A 19,184-nucleotide genomic window follows, 5' to 3' on the forward strand; every position below is an offset into this window, starting at 1 on the left:
TTGACAAAAATTATCACTTTAACCCTTGTAATGTGCAGACAGTTTGGCACAGGTGGTCATTTGTTGGTCTTTACAGTCTCCAGTTTGGCGGGGCACACCTTTGAGTACCCTAACTGGTGGATGAGTGTGTCTGCACTAACAACAGAGACGTCCAGCTGAGCAGCAAGGTGTTCCATCCTTCGCGATTGCCAGATCACAATCAAAGTGTTCGCATGTTCCAACATTGCAGAATCACAACTGTGTGCAAATGGCATACTTCTTTTTTCCACAACCAGGTCTCTGTAGATATTCTGCAAGTGCCTATGAATATCTGTGATGGTCTGCTTTTGCACTGAAAACTCAACAGGTCCCTGCTTGCAATACACCTCTGTTATAGACGCCATTTTTAAGGCACAAATAGTGCTGCCACTTATTGCAACTTTGTGGAATATTCCTTCTTCAGCCCCTATAGCTTTATCATATCCGAAGATGTTAAATGCAGAATTTTTCGAAGTGACATTGGCCGAGAATAGAAATATGTTGCATTACTTATTGAATGCCCCTCCTACATTGTGTTACAAATGCAGACTGTCATTATGTAGAAACCCATCATATAGAAATATCAAAGTTGAGAGATACTACAATTTTGGGTAAACATATTGCTATTGTGGTAATGATATAAATGTGCGCAGGTAACAATTTAACCATGGCAAAATATCATAATTCCCTGTACACACAGGTTACCTAACACAAAGTGAATATAACTTGCCATAAATTCCTCTGTGTGTTTGTAAATTATTTATTCATAAAAAACATACTTTAGCATAAAACTTAAAAAGTAATGACAATCACATATTTACAATGTCATTAACAAATTCACAGCTGCAGTTATTCCTTCTTGACCAGCAGTTATTGTAGCCACATTTGATTATATGCAGATCCACAGCCTCCATATACGATAATCATTTTGTAAAAGAAAATACTGTCCATGAACTGCTTCTTCAAGTTCTAATGCATGTAACAGTGTAACAGACAACTAATATTCAGATTATTAGGACAATGGCAGAATACATTTCAGCAAACACATGTATCCATTACTTATCTGTGAAGTACATTTAGAAGAGTAACCTATAACTGAAATTTTTAATAATACTTTGTAATCATTTAGTGTGTATATTATTGTTACATCTGCATAAGAGAATTTCTAGCATGAGTGATGAGCCACATTATTATAAAAATACGCTCAAATTATGATGCATAATAAATATCTTCCGTATAAATCATATTCAGTATGTTTAAAGACTCAAACTACAAGGTATAAAACAACTTCATACTTCTGACTGCTTTAGAAATGCACAACTATGTTATGACATTAAGCATTTACGAGAGGTTTGAAATTATGTTTGAAGTTTTTTGGAAATCACATAGTGCTCTCATTATGAAACATGTGATATATGCAGTGGGTATAATTTGTGCAACTTGAGCTACACTGCTGCAAGACATATATGCACTGTTTCTGACTGTAATACTCATCCTACAGGGTTAAGCTTTTGTTATAAGTGCTAAGCCCCGTGGGATTAGCCGAGCGGTCTAAGGCGCTGCAGTCATGCACTGTGCAGCTGGTCCCGGCGGAGGTTCGAGTCCTCCCTCGGGCATGGGTGTGTGTTTGTCCTTAGGATAATTTAGGTTAAGTAGTGTGTAAGCTTAGGGACTGATGACTTAGCAGTTAAGTCCTACAAGATTTCAAACACATTTGAACATTTTACATGTACTAAATCATGGCAGGAATTTAAATTCACCCCACATCTGTACGAAATATTGAAAATTAAAGAAAGCACTTATATAGGCTACATGCAACAGGCACTGTTTGTCATGAACCCGATTAGTCACTTAGTAATACACCCAGAACAGTGTTTGGGTAAAGTAACACCTTCTGTCCTTCTGAGTCCTTCAGTGTCTCTGGTTTATGCTAAGATCGCCCTGCAGTAGTCAATGGTGCCCAGTGGAAATATACCATGTTTACAGATGACACCATCATTGTAACAGAATATCTGTCTAACACAATCTCCAATGACATTTCACCAAAATTCTGTAGCAGGTTTGTTAACTCCCTTCCTGCCAAGCTAAACACAATAAATTTTATGTAATTTACATAAAGTCATGAAAAGCCAGACAAACACTCAGTGACACTGAATAACCAGCACATAATCAGTTTGATTAAGGAAGAGTTCCCCCAGGACATATTTCTATCACCTATCATCTCCCTACTGAGCAGTGAAAATAATCATATATAGAATGAGTCCATCAACCTCCCATTGCAAGTAATTTAGCCAGCTGAGATAACTGACTACTGCTTCTCAACACTGATTTTCTCTAATGTATCGTGTTCCAGGAGACTGGATCCTTGGTGACAGAACTCAAAAATTCACAGGTGTGGCACTAGAAAAAAGAATTACATACACTGTCTCTGCTGCAGAGAGATGCTATGTATGCTGCTGTAAACATTTTTGATCTCCTTGACACTGAGCTCAAACTCTTATGGAATAGTAAATCTCTTTTAAAAACTAAATGTCCTGACTTTACCTTGAATCAATATGTTGTACAATATGTTTATAAACAAGTTATCCAACGTAAAATATATTTTTATTAACCTTTTTTCAGTTACTTGTTACTATTTCAGGGGTCAATGCAGCTTCACAAGCACACATGTCAACCTCAAAGGACCCTACATGTGATCCCTGAGTGGCACTAAAAAAGAAACACAAGTGGCTAATCTCCCAACTACATGAGAAGTACATACCAGTCAGGGAACGAATGACTCATCATCACATCAAGAGCTCTTTACCAGGGCCAAAGATCTACAGAAGTGGGACCAAGTAATAAAACACGTCAACTGAACATTGAAGCATTAGTTGCACCAAAGGCCAAATTCTAGGAAAGATACTCTTTAACCACGTTATCAACATGGTTGTCCAAAAATGATCTCCGTTATTTGTATGACTTCAGCTACGTGCAAGGGTAAAGTGGCTAGGAAGTGGTGTCGTCGTTACAAAGTACCACTGTACCTAATGAAGGGAAAAGTACCTCTACATCTTCAAATCTAATATCCCTTACAGCATCAATGTGCAAGAGCACGTGGCAAAGGTCAGTAGAGGTTGTGGGTGAGTGTTAGTGTGAACTGGAGAGGATGAAATCCACCGGCAATTCACTCACTGCGATGAAGCATCAAATGGAATAAATAAAGAGTTTCTACTGCATGAGATTAATGCAGCATTAACTGAAGTACAGACTAACATTGATAATGCACCTCAAATAATTGTAGATAATGGAACTTTCATGACAATCAAAAGAGGGCACTGGATGTATGCCTTGGTTGGGTTCAAACAGTTCAAACATCTATTTCAGAGACATTAAACCAAATAGGGCAAAATATACACATGTGTTAGACACATGAAATGTTAAGCACATATATGTGTCATTTGTGTAATCAAAAATTACTCTAAAGGTGAAGAATTTTAAACCATTTTCTTAAAGTTTGATTTTGTGCAAAACAACGGGATTAAAAATCAAAAATTCCAACATATGCCAGAGACAGAGTGCAAAAACAACGGCCAGAATTTCCACAGGCACAAGGCATAACATGAGAAGTTGTGATTCAGTAAACTAATTGAAGTTTTGGAAACGGGCTGCTCCGAAACTGAAGTTGTTGGAAATGGGTCACAAGTCACAACGAACACTACCAAGTGCAAACCTGTCACTGAAGTGAAAGAAGATTTATAGAGGGAGGTAAAAATAGATTGATAAATACATTTTAATGCCTTTCATGGAAGTCCAAGTATGCTGGATTATGGTCGCAACATCTATTTTGGTGAGGAGGACGGGAGCTTTTACAGAAATCTACCTCCATGCATTTTCAGTATTTCCTGTTAACAATTTGCGTATTGCCACTGCTTTAAAAAAATTGAAGTGAACACATTAAGGATAAAGGGTACTTAAAAAATTTCGATTTTTCCACAATATATACAATATATATATAGGGTTTAAAATGAAAAATTACCAATATATAGCAAATTTCAAAGTTACAATAATGTATGAAATCATGCCTACTTTATTTCTGTTGCAGAAACCAGTATTATTTCGAAAAGAACTGATAACTTTCTGTTTCCAGTGATGATACATTGTATATGTTGTAACAGTGCAGGTTTCTAGTGTCCATAAATGATTATCTTTGCTAGTATTTACTTTTGTTTTGCTGAAGCAATTTGTTCATGTGTTACTGAATGTTTGTTGCCCAAGTACTACATATATTTGTGGAAGTATATATCATTTAGTGTGCAATAAATGCAAACTATGCCATGCATCAAGAAATTCAATAAAAGGAAATTCCATGGTAACCAGTTCACAAGCAAAGGAAGCCACACTATTGAAAGTAATGTACGTATCATCTCCCGCCAATCCTACTGCTGATTCAAATTTGTGTGTGAACAGTGACACTGTTTGTAGTGGATTTGTTGTTGTTGATGTGGACACCTTATCTGCTTTGATAAAGGAAGTGGTGAAATGTAAGCAATGTGATGGTATAGGCTGTCTGGAAATAACTGAACAACAAACTAGCAGGAAGGGTTTAGCATCAAAAGTAGTTTTTCTGTGTAGATCCTGCAATAAATCTCGAAAATGACTTCAAACATTGTGTGTAATTCAATGTGATTTTGAAGTTGGTGTATGCATGTGTGCAATACGAAAAGGGAAAAAGGCTATCAAGTGTTTTGTAGTTTGATGGACCTTCCCCCTCCTCGCACTACGAACAACAAGTACATAAAACACTTTTAGGTGCCTTGACTGTTGTGTCAAAAGCATCTATGAAATGCGCAGTGGAAGAAACTGTAAATATTATTGGAACCAGGGACATTGTTGTTGCATTTGACGGAACATGAAAACATAGAGGACAAGTGGTACTTCTCTAGAGAATGGAAAAGTTGTTGATGTTGAGTGCTTATCTAAGTACTGCCACACCTGCCATGGTAACACTGGAGGACATATTGAACATCAGTGTTCTAAGAATTATGATGGTTACACAGGAGGTATGGAGGAGTGTGGTGGAGCTCTTAAAATATTTCTGAGGTCGATTCCCATTTATAATGTTATATAGATGAAGTACCTAGGCAATGGGGACTCTAAAGCTTTCAATAAAATTAATGAGTTCAATGTTTATGGTGATACCTTGGTGAAGAAACTTGAGTGTTGTAGACATGTACAAAAGAGGATGGGTGCTAGATTGAAGAAGCTACAAAGAGAAATGACAGGAAAGTTGTCATCAGATGGATGATCTCTGTCTGGCTGAGGCAGATCAACAGAAACTGGAATAGACATACTTCAGAGTTACTATGGACGGGCTATTATATGAACTGCACCTCTTCTTTTTTTTGTCGTTTTAGGGCACACAACTACAATGGTCATTAGCGCCCATACTAAGTTAGGAATGCACCGCGAGGCACAAGGTTAAAACAGCAACTAAAAGGGACAACACTATATAGGACGTAGTAACAGCCATAGGATTAAAAGAAACAGCATAATCAAATGTCCTTGGACAGGTTTGTCAAGTTGATAAAACAAAGAATGCGAGCAGCTGCTCCTGGGTCATCTGCTAAAATGGCATCCAGAGTACATGGCAGGCCAAGATCAAGACGCAGAGTATTAAAATCGGGACAGGACGTTAAAATGTGGTGGACCGTCATCAACTGCCCACATGGGCAGAACGGTGCCGGCGCAGCCGTCAGCAGATGGCGATGGCTGAATCAGCAGTGTCCAATTCGTAACTGAGCCAAAACGACCTCCTCCCAGCGAGAAGGGTGGGAGGAGGACGTCCAAGCTGCGGGAAGAGGTTTCAAGGCCCGAAGCTTGTTGTCCGTAAGTGCAGCCCAATCGGCATGCCACAGCGATAAAATGCGCCGACAAATGACCCTGCTGCAATCTGATGAAGGGACACAACAAGATGCTGTCCGAGGCTGGAGGACTGCAGCCTTGGCCGCGGCATCTGCAGCTTCCTTCCCAGGGATACCGACATGGCCAGGAACCCACATAAAGCTAACCGGAGAACCGTCGTCCACCAGCTGCTGAAGAGAGCATTGGATCCGGTACACGAAAGGGTGAACCGGATACGGATCACTGAGGCTCTGGATGGCCCTCAGGGAATTGGAGCAGATGACATAAGCAGAATGTCGGTGGCAGCAGATGTAAAGAACAGCTTGGTAGAGGGCAATGAGTTCAGCTGTGAAGACCAAACAATGGCCATGGAGCTGGTATTTGAAACTTAGTGCCCCGACAATAAAAGAACACCCGACTCCGTCATTGGTCTTAGAGCCATCTGTGTAAATGAAGGTCATATTAATGAACTTCGATTGAAGTTCGAGAAAACGGGAGTGGTGTACCGAACCGGGAGTAGCCTCCTTTGGGAGCGAGCTGAGGTCAAGGTGAACGTGAACCCGAGTCTGGAGCCATGGTGGCGTGTGGCTGTCGCCGACTCTAAAGGTTGCAGGGAGTGAAAAATCAAGGTGGTGAAGGAGGCGACGAAAGCGGACTCCAGGGGGTAGCAAGGCAGAGACATACAACCCATATTGATGGTCGAGAGAGTCGTCAAAAAAGGTACGATAAGACGGGTGGTCGGGCATTGACAGTAGCCGACAGGCATACGACAAAGCAGTGTATCGCGCTGGTAGGTGAGTGGCAATTCACTGGCTTCAGCATGAAGACTCTCAACGGGAGTAGTATAAAATGCTCCGATCACAAGATGTAAACCCCGATGTTGTATGGAGTTGAGGCGGCGTAAGATGGACGGCCGTGCCGAGAAGTATACGAAGCCCCCATAATCCAGTTTGGAGCAGACGATCGACCGATATAGACGAAGTAGGATGGTTCAATCCGCTCCCCACGGCATACCACTAGGAACACGGAGGACATTTAGAGAACGGGTACAGCGGGCAGCCAAATATGACACATGTGGAGACCAGCTAAGTTTCCTGTCAAATGTAAGACCTAAAAATTTTGTTGTCTCCACGAATGGGAGAGCAACGGGACCGAGTCATAGGGAGGGTGGGGGAAACTCTTTGTAGCGCCAGTAGTTAATACAGACAGTCTTTTCGGCAGAAAAACGGTAGCCACTGGCGACACTCCAGGAGTAAAGACGGTCAAGAGAACGCTGAAGACAGCGCTCCAGGAAACATGTACGCTGCGTGCTGCAATAGATGGTAAAATCATCCACGAAAAGGGAGCCTGATACATCAGCTGGGAGGCAATCCATTATTGGATTGATCGCTATGGCAAAGAGAGTGACGCTCAAAACTGAGCCCTGTGGCACCCTATTCTCCTGGCAAAAGGTGTCTGACAGGACAGAACCCACACGTACCCTGAACTGTCGATCCATTAAAAAGGAACGAATAAAAAGAGGGAGGCAACCGCGAAGGCCCCATGTATGCATGGTGCGGAGAATGTCCGCCCTCCAACAGGTGTCGTAAGCCTTCTCCAAATCAAAGAACACAGCCGTGGTCGGGCGCTTCCGCAAGAAGTTATTCATAATGAAGGTCGACAAGGTAACCAGATGGTCAACAGCATAGCAGCGCCTAAAAAATCCACATTGTACATTGGTAAGTAGACATCGAGATTCGAGGAGCCAAACCAAACAAGAGTTAACTATTCGCTCCATCACCTTACAGACACAGCTGGTAAGCGAAATGGGTCAATAACTAGAAGGCAAGTGCTTGTCCTTCCCCGGCTTAGGAATCGGTACAACAATAGACTCGCCCCAGCATGCGGGAACATGTCCCTCAATCCAGATGCGATTATAAGTACGAAGAAGGAAACCTTTACCCGCAGGAGAAAGGTTCTTCAGCATCTGCATATGAATAGAATCTGGCCCTGGAGCGGAGGACCATGACCGGGCAAGAGCATTTTCGAGTTCCCGCATGGTGAATGGGGCATTATAACTTTCACGATTCGAGGAGCAGAAGTTAGGTGGCCTAGCCTCCTCTGCCTGTTTTAGGGGGAGGAAGGCAGGGTGGTAATGAGTGGAGCTCAAAACCTCTGTGAAAAAGCGGCCGAAGGCATTGGAGACATCCTCAGGGGCCACAAGGACATCATTCGCGACCGTCAAGCCAGAAACTGGTGAGTGGACCTTAGTGCCAGATAGCCGGCACAGGCTATCCCAGACAACAGAAGAAGGAGTAAAACTGTTGAAGGTGCTTGTAAAAGCAGCCCAGCTGGCTTTCTTGCTTTCTTTAATAATACTACGACACTGTGCATGTAATTGTTTATAATTGATACAATTCGCCATTGTAGGGTGGCGTTTAAAGGTGCGTAAAGCACGTCGATGAGCACGTAAAGCGCCTCTACATGCTGCGGTCCACCAGGGGACCGGTATGCAACGTGGAGAAGAAGTAGTGTGAGGGATGGAATATTCAGCAGCAGTGAGAATGACTTCCGTGAGGTGTGTGACCTGACTATCGCAGCTTGTGAAGGTGTGATTCTGGAAGGTCGCCCTGGAAGAGAAGAGCCCCCAGTCTGCTTTGGAGATGGTCCAACTAGATGAGCACAGAGAGGGGGTATGCTGCAGGAGATGGATAACACACGGGAAGTGGTCGCTAGAATATGTATCAGAAAGTGCATACCACTCAAACCGGCGTGCAAGTTGGGGAGTACATATAGAGAGGTCTAAATGGGAATAGGTGTGAGATGTGTCCGAAAGAAAAGTAGGGGCGCCAGTATTGAGGCAGACAAGATTGAGCTGGTTGAAAAGGTCTGCTAACAGGGAGCCCCTCGGGCAGGATGCTGGAGAGCCCCAAAGGGGATGGTGGGCATTGAAGTCTCCAGTTAACAAAAATGGTGCAAGTAGCTGAACAATAAGTTGCATCATGTCTGCCCTGGTAACGGCAGACGACGATGGAGTGTAAACAGAACAAATGGAAAATGTAAAAGTGGGGAGAGTAATGCGGATGGCAACTGCCTGCAGGCCGGTGTGCAACGGGATGGGATCGTAGTAAATATCATCCCGGACCAGCAACATAACCCCTCCATGAGCTGGGATACCTACCACAGGGGGTAGGTCAAAACGCACAGAGGTGTAGTGTGCCAAGGCAGTTTGATCGCATGGGCGTAGCTTCGTTTCCTGGAGGGCTACGACGAGCGGACGGTGCAAGCGGAGCAGCAACTTCAAGTCCTCTCGATTGGAGCGAATGCTGCGAATATTCCAGTGAATAAGTGCCATCGTAAGAAGAAAAGGAAGAGGAAAGAAGGGGTCACCTCGAAGGTCGCTGAGGGCCTGACTTCGAGCGAGCACTGCCACCGCTATCAGTAGGCGGACAGTCATCGTCCATTGGGTCCATAAGTTCATCCGCCATCTCGGCAACATGGCCGGGAGGGGAAGCTTCCGCTGCCAGTGAACGGCCAGATGTTCAGCTACCAGTGGTGCGGCCAGGCGAAACGGATGACGGCCTGGGGCAGCAACGGCTGGGTGGCGCAGGAGAAGAAATGCGCCGTGGCGGAGAAGGAGAACTGTGCTTCCTATGAGCCTTCTTGGAAGGTCGTTTGGTCGAGGTACCGGTCGAAGGCTGGGAGGTCGAGGGACGTAGGAAGTCTGCACGGGATGGTTCCTTCTTGAAGGCCCGTGCATCTGACTTCGGGGTCTTCGTCTTAGCAGAAGCTGATGAAGGGGCTGGTGTCTGAGGGGTGATGGGAGGAAGAAGTGACGTCGACCGCGCGATCTTAGCACTGGCCGAATGGACGACCGTGGTGCTGAAGGTCAGATCGCATGTCTGGGTTGCCACCTCCCTGGTAGTCCGAGGAGAGGCGAGGACAGTACTGTATTTCCCCACTGGGAGCAGCGTGGGCTTCCTACTAGCCAATAGCTTGCGAGCAGCCGAGGTGGACACTTTTTCTTTGACCCGAATTTCTTGGATACAGCGTTCTTCCTTATAGACAAGACAGTCGCGGGAGGATGCGGCATGGTCACCCTGACAGTTCACACAACGAGGAGACGGAGGTGGACAGTCACCCTCATGGGCATCCCTGCCACAAGTGACACATTTAGCCGCATTGGAACAAGACTGTCGAGTGTTATTGAAACGCTGACACTGGTAGCAGCGCGTAGGTGTCGGGACATAGGGGCGAACAGAAATAACCTCGTAGCCCACCTTGATGCGCGATGGCAGCTTAACACTATCAAAAGTCAAGAAAAGTGTCCGGGTCGGTACAAAGTCATTGTTGACCTTTTTGATGACCCTATGGACAGCCGTCACGCCCTGCTCAGCGAGGAAAGATTGAATCTCCTCATCAGTCAATCCGTCGAGGGATCTAGTATAGACCACACTACGAGACGAATTCAAAGTTCGGTGAGCCTCCACCCGGACAGGGAACGTGTACAGGAGTGTGGCCCGAAGCAGTTTTTGTGCCTGAAAGGCGCTCTCAGTTTCTAGTAATAAGGTACCGTTACGCAACCTGGTACAAGATTTGACAGATCCGGCTATGGCATCTACGCCCTTCTGGATAATGAAAGGGTTGACAGCAGAAAAATCCTTTCCGTCCTCAGATCGAGAAACGACGAGGAACTGTGGGGCAGGTGGTAGTACTTTTGTCACTGGTGGCTGGTCACGTTTCCGTTTTTGGGCAGAATTCGAAAGAGATGGAGTAGAATCCATTGCGGAGAAATCCCCCATGATTGCCAGCGTCTCCGATGGCGCGCTCCTTCCTTGTGGGGACCCTTCAGAGGGCTCTCCCGCCTTAGGTGAATGTTTACACCTCAGGTCACACCTCCCGAGAAACAGACGGAGGGACCAATCGGCATGGTCAGAAGGTATCAGCTCAGGCAATCACCCCTCCCTGGGCCTGGCCTTTACCAGGGGGTACGTGCGTGCCTTACATGTCTACCCAGGGCGGGGAATTACACGTTACCCCGTCACCGGCTACGCGTGCGAACGCGTGGGTCAGCCTTCAGGCACGCACAGGGAGGAAGGAAGAAGAGGAAAAAGAAGAGAGAGAGGGAGAAAGAGGACAGACTGTCTCAAACGCCGAGGCCTAGACCAGAGAAGGCAAGGAGAAGAAGGCAATGAGAAGGCAAGGAGAAGAAGGCAATGAGAAGGCAAGGAGAAGAAGGCAATGAGAAGGCAAGGAGAAGAAGGCAATGAGAAGGCAAGGAGAAGAAGGCAATGAGAAGGCAAGGAGAAGAAGGCAATGAGAAGGCAAGGAAAGAAGGCAATGTGAAGGCAAGGAGAAGAAGGCAATGAGGAGGCAAGGAGAAGTCAAGGGAAAGAGTAAGGAAGACAGTGAGGTGGAGAAGAGCAAAGAAAGGAACCAACCAAAGGAAGGAAGAAACGAGAAGTGAAAAACCAAAAAGACCACAATTATAGGTCGTGGAACCGTCCGTCTCCGGACGCAGGCGCTAACTACCCCCGTGAGGGGGATGGACTCCTTTTAGTCACCTCTTACGACAGGCAGGAATACCTCGGGCCTATTCTAATCCCCGGACCCGCAGGGGGGACATTCAGTCTGACTCCCCAACAACATTGTTTCTTCCTAAGTAATGAATCACCCCCACAATGGGTAATCCTACTATGACCATTGAATAGAGGGTATAAAACAGTTGATTCCTTTCTAGAGGAGTGCAAGGAAAAGAGCCAAACTGCAGCAGATTCCTTGCCCTTGCGGAGTTTATTACCAGGAGCAGTAGCACACCGGATGTCATTCCACTTCCGGGCAAAGAGGTTTGATCTAGATCCAAATATCTGCAGCTGAAATCATGAAAAGGAATGGGGTTAAGTATCATCTTTCTCTGGGTCCCAAGTCATGTGGGCATCCCAGGGAATTAACTGGCTGAGTGTCTTGTTAGAAAAGCAAACTGAGCATGTGGCATGGCCAAGGACAGTGAGAAGGTCATGGATAGCAGAGATCAAAGGGTGACAAAAGTAGCAACAGTTGATAGGCTGCAGGCTGCTCATTGTGTCTGAACAAATTAAAACACTGTGGAGGGAAGCCTGAGAAATGGAAAGGAGGGCCCTGTGAATAGCTAAAACTCTGCTGTGAACACACCACATGATCCTGGCAATAAATATTGTTCAATGGCAGTACAAGATGTGGAAGTGTATCCCACCTTGTCAACTGTCTTAGAACCATCAGTGTAAAAGATGAAGGCACCCTGTAACTGCATGGATGGCACCTAAAAGATTCTAGAAAACCATAGGTGCAGCAGAGACCTTAGGACCCTGAAACAGGTTGCTCCTAATATGTGGTCTAGGTACCATCCAAGGATCATAGGAAGGGGGGGGGGGCTGAAAGGGAAGGGGGAGGGGAGATAAGTGAAATGCACAAGGTCCATTCCAGTGAGTGGATATGGAGATCCCAACGAACGACAAAGGGAAGTGAGACACATGCCAACCAGCAATCCCGCCTGTGGGAGGTTGCCACCAGTGAGACAGCCCTCACTTGCAAAGAGGACACCATTCACAGGATGGTCAGGGAATTGGCAAATGGTGATTGTGTAATTTCTAAGCAGAGATGTCAATACATGTATAGATTAATTTACATACATTTACAGAATGAAATTTTCACTACAGTGCAATGTGCATGCTATTTCTGAACTTGGTGGCAGATTCAGACTGTTTGTTATAATGGAACTCTAACCTAGAACTGCGCCTTTTCTTTTCCTCTTTTTTTTTTGTTTTTTTTTTTTTTTTTTTTTTTTTTTTTTTTTGAGAACAGATCATAGCAACTGTGTTTTCTGGTTATGACTCACAGCCTGCCCTCACAGCTTTTCTTTTTCCAGCACCTCAATGTACCTTCCACAACTTCAGACATTCTCATGCATTAATTTCTGAACGAGCACTCCTGAGAAAAAGAGTATCATGGGGAAACCATTACCAAAATTAATCTCCATTGCAGAGTGAAAACTTGATCTTGTTAAGTCTTTATCTTGTTAAAAGCATAGGTTAGTGGTGAAACACACACATGTAAATGACATGAATACTAGCCCTGTGCTGTCCTTATCCCTTCTTGTGAGAGAAATAATCATTCTTATGTCAGATATTAAACACTTATCACCAATTGCATGTAAATAAATTTCAAATTACTACAGGATACTTTGTTTCATTTTGAGCCACATGACACTGGTGAAGTGAGTTTATTTGATACTTTGTTGTTTGATGTACTCTTACTTGAGAATTACTTTCTTATTTCTAAATCCCACACTGAAAAAACACTGGGCGATCCATTGTTGTGCGAACTATGTCAAGATTAGACATGTTGTCCTCTCCTTTTTCATAAAACAGTAAGGAATATTGTGTAGTGCGCATTATAACTGTACAGTTATGTGGAGAATTTCTACGAGTTCAGCTGATGCTCAAGAGAGATTGTCTGTCTACAGTTCAAGGGGCTGAAGATTACACCCAGGTATGCAGAATCTACCTGCTCGACTGCCAGCTGTGAGCAAAGCTGTCAGTAGGACGGTGCAGAGGTTCCTCCATTCCAGTGGTGAACTGTTAGCCACACGAATGCACCCACCAGTCACTGGCACAGTGCACACAATGGAGGCAGTTCGGAGAAATCCCCGAGGAGCACGCTTAGGTAGGTGGGCTGATGGGCGATAAGCCAGCGGCACGACTTCAAACCATTATAGGTGGTGCAGGAGCGCAACTGCCACCTGTGCTTTTAACAAGATGAAGATGCACATCTGTCAGTTCTTGGAAGCATTTGAAGTCAACCCAGTTGGGGGATTGGCAGCCCAAGATAGGGTTCAACTGATGCACCAAATCCACTACACATAAGTGGGGTTTCTCACTATGTTTGGCCACATGACAATCTGACAATACACCTTGGTCAATGCTCTGCTTGCAAAGGGTGGGGGTGCTCAGAAGAGCCATTATGGGCCACCCTTGCAAAGGAATAGCCAAACAGCCATCGACACACCATGCTGGTAGGATGCCAAAGATATGCAGAGACTGAACTGGGACTACTGCTGTGCACCATGTCAACAGAATGTATGGGATGACATTGACCACTTCCAGATGTGCTACCTTGCTGTCTCAGTCATCTCAGGAAACCATCACAGGTGCAAAGTATGGCCCCTGCTGACACCTGCAATGCAAAACCGCTTCTAGTTTGTGTCTTACGAAGGTTTACCCACTGCACTTGTCAAAATACTGTGAGTTTCTGAACAAAACATCTGTTTGAGGTGCGACTTACTGTTAACATTTGTTTTTTTGTTTCAAAGAATCACTTTATGAAATAATATCAACTTTCCTCTCCTCTAATGTAGCATCTTAAGATCGCCATTCCAGGCTGAAACCAGTCAAAATTAAAACTAGAAACAAGTATAAATATTTTCCCTAGGTCTACTTTCAATCTTAGTGAATTGGTATTAAATGCATATGGTTATATTTATGGGTGGCGTTTGGTGAACAGGTGTTTTCTGCTTTTATGACTCATTGCACAAGATATGCATGTCCAGTATAAAGCAATATTCGACTGTAAAAATTCTATAATAGACAAATATTGTAGCAACATTTCAAGCAGTTATTCACTAACAGTGAAAGTAATAAAGCACCTGCACATCTAGTGCAAAATGTAGGGAAGCAAAAGCACGCTCAGAATATTGGAAATCAGGGAATTTCATACATAAAGCTGCTTAGTTGACAATGCACCCATTCACCAAATGCCTCCCATTATTATGAATCATGTGTATGTTGGTACCATTTTAGGAACTCTACAGTAGACCTAGTGAAAATATTTGCACTTCTTCAGGTCTCAATGTAAGTTGTTCTTTTCTTTATTTTGGCATTTGGAGATAAGGAGATAGCCAATGGCGGAAGAAACTGATGACTAAAATAAAAGTTGTCAAAAAATAAAAAATTTTAACTTTATAGTGTCAGAGTTGTATAGTGTGTTGAGATGAAGGGTCAGTTTTTTATTGCGAGAATTTTCAAAAAATAGTCTTCTTCATGGGTAAACTGAGTACATAAAACTAGTGTGACCCACTCCTTAGTACTTTTCTATTGTGGCATCTCCACCAGATTAATACATTGGTCCCATAACCCCTCTCAGTTTATCAATCAATCAAACGGCAAGGTCATCAGTCTGTGATTCCAAAGTGAGTCACAGAAGAAAGAGGGCCTGCTAAAAGTGGATGGATCCAGTTAGGGGAATCAAATTATAAAATAATGATTATCAAACACGTACATTAAAACATAAAAGGTAAGATCAAACCAAAAAACTTGGAAAAGGGGAAGGAGGGGGGGGGGGGGCACTGTGTGGGGTCACAGACCGAGAATACTGTAAAAGAAGTCCCAACCACAACCAACCTGCCCCAGCACCAAGACTAAAGTAGAACCTTAAATCTGGAAATAAAAACCACTTCCATGGAAGAAACTGAGGACCAGTTCAACCATCCATGGATCGTCTGCTAATATTACATTTAAGGAATCTGGAAGACAGTATCTCACATATTGTTGGAATGTCCCCCCCATCTCTTGGCCCTTCGTGTTAAGTCCAGTCAGTCTGGTTCGACAACCACATTGTGGGGGAAGGGTCATTATGTAGGAGGAAACAATGGGTGAGCCTTGTACAACCAATGTGTAAAGGGCATAAAACAGTGGACTCCTTCTGAGAGGAGTGGAAGGAAGAGAGCCGTACTGCAGTAGACTCCTTGATCGTACAGAGCTTTTTACTCATAGCAGTAGCACTCCAGAGGGCATTCCTCTTTTGAGGAAAGAGAGATTTAATGTAGATCCACATATCCACAGCTGGAATCGGGAAATGAAATGGGGGTAAGTATCTGCTTCTCTAATCAGTCAGCCAGTTCACTACCTGGGATGCCCACATGACTTAGGATCCAGAGAAAGAAAACTTAAGAGGCAGCACACTCAAGGTCAGAGAGAAGGTCATGAATAGTAGAGACCAAATGCTGACAAGAGTAACATTGATCAATAGCCTGCAGGCTGCTCATGGAGTCTGAACAAATTAAAACACTGTGGAAAGAGGCCTGAGAAAGAAAGGAGGGCTCTCTGAATAGCTAGATGCCCTGCTGTGAACACACTACATGATCTCAGAAATAGATGGTGTTTGAAGCCAGTAGAAGACAGGAGGGAGACATCCCTCATTGACGAAGAGCCCAGGTTACAGAGGATGGTCAGGGAATTGGCAAACTGTGATTGTGTAAGAAAAAGGGTTTGGCAGCTTTGGATGTGTAGAAGGGAACTCCCCACTTCTGTGAGGAGACTATCAACAGGATTAGTGCAAAAGGCACCAATACCCATATGCACCACACAATGATTGACAGGGTCAAGGAGTTAAAGTGGAAGCAGCTGCTGAGCCATAAGCCTGACTACCATGCTCTGCTCATGTCCAGACTAGATTATGGTAAAGATGGAGAAGAGTGGAATGGTCAGCACCCCAACATGTGTGGGCCAGGAGGTGGAGAACATTAAGCTTCCACATACATGTAGTCTTTAGGTGGTGAGTGTGGGGCAGCCATGCCAGCTTGTTATCAGAAATAAGGTCCAAGAAATGGGACTGTGCTATAACATCAAGGAACTGGTTACATTAATAAAGTTCTGGATCGGGGTGTAATGTCGGTCTATGACTAAAATGCACAATGGACATTTTGGACGAAGAAAACTGGAAGCCACGGGTGGTGGCCCATGCAGAGGCCCATCGGATGGAAGCATCTGCTAAGCGCCAGCTCCAAGGTGCCGAGTGGAAGCTGCACCAGATACAAAAATTGTCGATGTACAATGCCGGTGTAACCAGAAGCCCAACAGAGGCCACAAGCACATTGATGGCAATGAGGAACAGTGTGACACTTAGCACAGAACCCTGTGGGATACCATTCTACTGAATCTGGGGGGCACTAAGTGAAATGCCAACCAAAAGCCAGAAGAGCTGGTGAAATAAAAACTTATGGATAAAAATTGGAAGGGGACTATGGTAGCCCCAGTTATGGAGGGTAACTAAAATGTGATGGCGCCAAGCCATGTCATATGCCTTATATAGTTCAAAGAAGATGGCAGTAAGGTGCCAGCGGTGAGTAAAAGTCTGTGAAATGGCTGATTCCAATCTGGATAAATGACCATTCGGAGGTCGCTCTGTCCAAAAGCCACACTGATACAAGGACAAAAGGTCCTGAGATTCAAGTACCCAACATTATCTGAAGCTGATCATCCTTTTGATCAGTTTACAAAGTACATTGGACAGCTACCACCCAATTAGTCTGACTAGAGACACTAGGTTTTTCCTGGGCTTAAGGACAGGGCTAACTATACTGTCTTGCCATTGTGACAGAAAAGCACAAGTGAGCCAAATGTGGTTTAACAGCAGTGTCAGCAGAAAATAGTGGCAGGGACGCCTTGCACGACTGCATCAAAGGTATTTGAGAGGGGGGTTCACATAAATAAAGGCTAATTGGCCCAGTGGAATGCACAACATGGGGGCCTGTCTGCCTGGTATCAGCAGAGGAACCATAGAATCACCAGAAAGTGGTCACTATCACAAAGGTCATCATGGGATGACCAATGTAGGGAAGCCACCAGGGCAAGGGAGGAGATCGTGAGATTGATAGCAGAGAAGGTGCCATGGGTGGCGTTGAAGTCAGTAGAGGAACCATCATTGAGGAGACACAAATCGAGGTCCGTGATAAGTTGGTCAATTAGGATACCCCTACCCCAAGGAGGAGAAATGGTGGTTGGAGTTGCTGGATTAAGGTAGACATAAGGAATTGGCCTACCTGGATGGAGGTAGACATTGAAAATGGTGATTGGATCCCCTATGTACCAACTTGGAAGCGATAGTGGTTTGAGTGCAAACAAATCTGGCAGTCACTAATGAGATCGGAGAGAACCAATGTGCAGAACCCACCACATGCTACCCCAGAGCCAGCATGGTTCCAACAGAACACCAGGTAACCACGAAATGTTGATCACACTCCCTCACAGAAATGTGTTTCTTGAAGAACAAGACAGAATGCAGAATAGGAGGAGACAATATGTTGCATTTCTGGTAGGTGATGTACTATTCCCACATGATCATCCAGTGGAATTGCAAGGGATACTATCAAGGTAGACATGCAGAAGCTGGGGAGGAGGTCAGTCACTAGTCATCACCTGCAAGGATGGGGTGATAACCATGAATAAGATGTCAGACTCATGTTGCGAGAGGCAAGATGGCACCTCCAGGGGCACTGTTGGTGCCTTGTCTTGGGATTTATGTTTCTTCTTCTTCTTTTTCTGAGGTGGAGAAGGGCAGGACACAGAGGGTGTAATGGTTTCTGCAAGATCTGGAACTGAAAGAGAATGGGTGACCTTGGGGTGCACAAATGGTGCACTTCGTGGCTGAGTGGTGGTCAGAGTCTTCTGGCCTGAGAGACACTGGGGAGAGGAATCCCAGAAGGGAGCCCAATCATCAGCTGATGCTGAAGAATGGAGCACTGGGCACTTCTCTGACTGGGCAGGGGGAGCCACTCCCTGATGGGAGGCTGTGGGAACTGCAAGGGGTGGGGGGTTTGGGGAAACTGGGAAGGAGAAGGGGTAAGGACAAGGGAGGAGGAGGAAAGGAAGTAACAGAGGCAAAAGTTGAAGATAGTGGCAATGGGTGGAGTCTCTTATACTTTCGGCGGGCCTCAGCATATGACAGGTGATTCAGGGACAAGTATTCTTGGATCTTCTTTTCTCTTTTGTAAACTGGCAATCCGGCAAGCTAGGGGAGTGGTGGTCAGCTCAACTGACACACACAGGTGTTGGAATACAAGAGATTCCTTCATGGACTGGATGGCCATAGTCACCACACAAAGGGTCCCCTGTATGGCAGGAAGAAGACATATGCCCAAAATGCAAGCACTGAAAGCACCGCATACATGGAGGGACATATGGCTTCATGTCACATCTTCTCTGGGAGGGTATCCCTCTCAGAAGGCAGAATAAGGGAGCCAACACTGGTGCAGTTGTCTTTGCAAGCCTCCTCCACAAGTCGAATAAAATGAACACCACACCACTCCAGATTAGCTGGGAGTTCCTCATCAGTTTACAGGATGACGTCCCTGTCAAAAATTAATCCCTGGACCATATTTAGAGATTGGTGAGGAGTAATTGACACTGTCACAAGAAAGCCTGCAGTGTGGCAAAGACAGCCTTCATCAAAGGCTGCAGCACATCTACCTATTCCATCTTCTGACCATGAAA

The sequence above is a fragment of the Schistocerca piceifrons genome, unplaced genomic scaffold, assembly GCF_021461385.2.
Source record: "Schistocerca piceifrons isolate TAMUIC-IGC-003096 unplaced genomic scaffold, iqSchPice1.1 HiC_scaffold_2290, whole genome shotgun sequence".
In the NCBI taxonomy this organism is placed as follows: Eukaryota; Metazoa; Arthropoda; class Insecta; order Orthoptera; family Acrididae; genus Schistocerca; species Schistocerca piceifrons.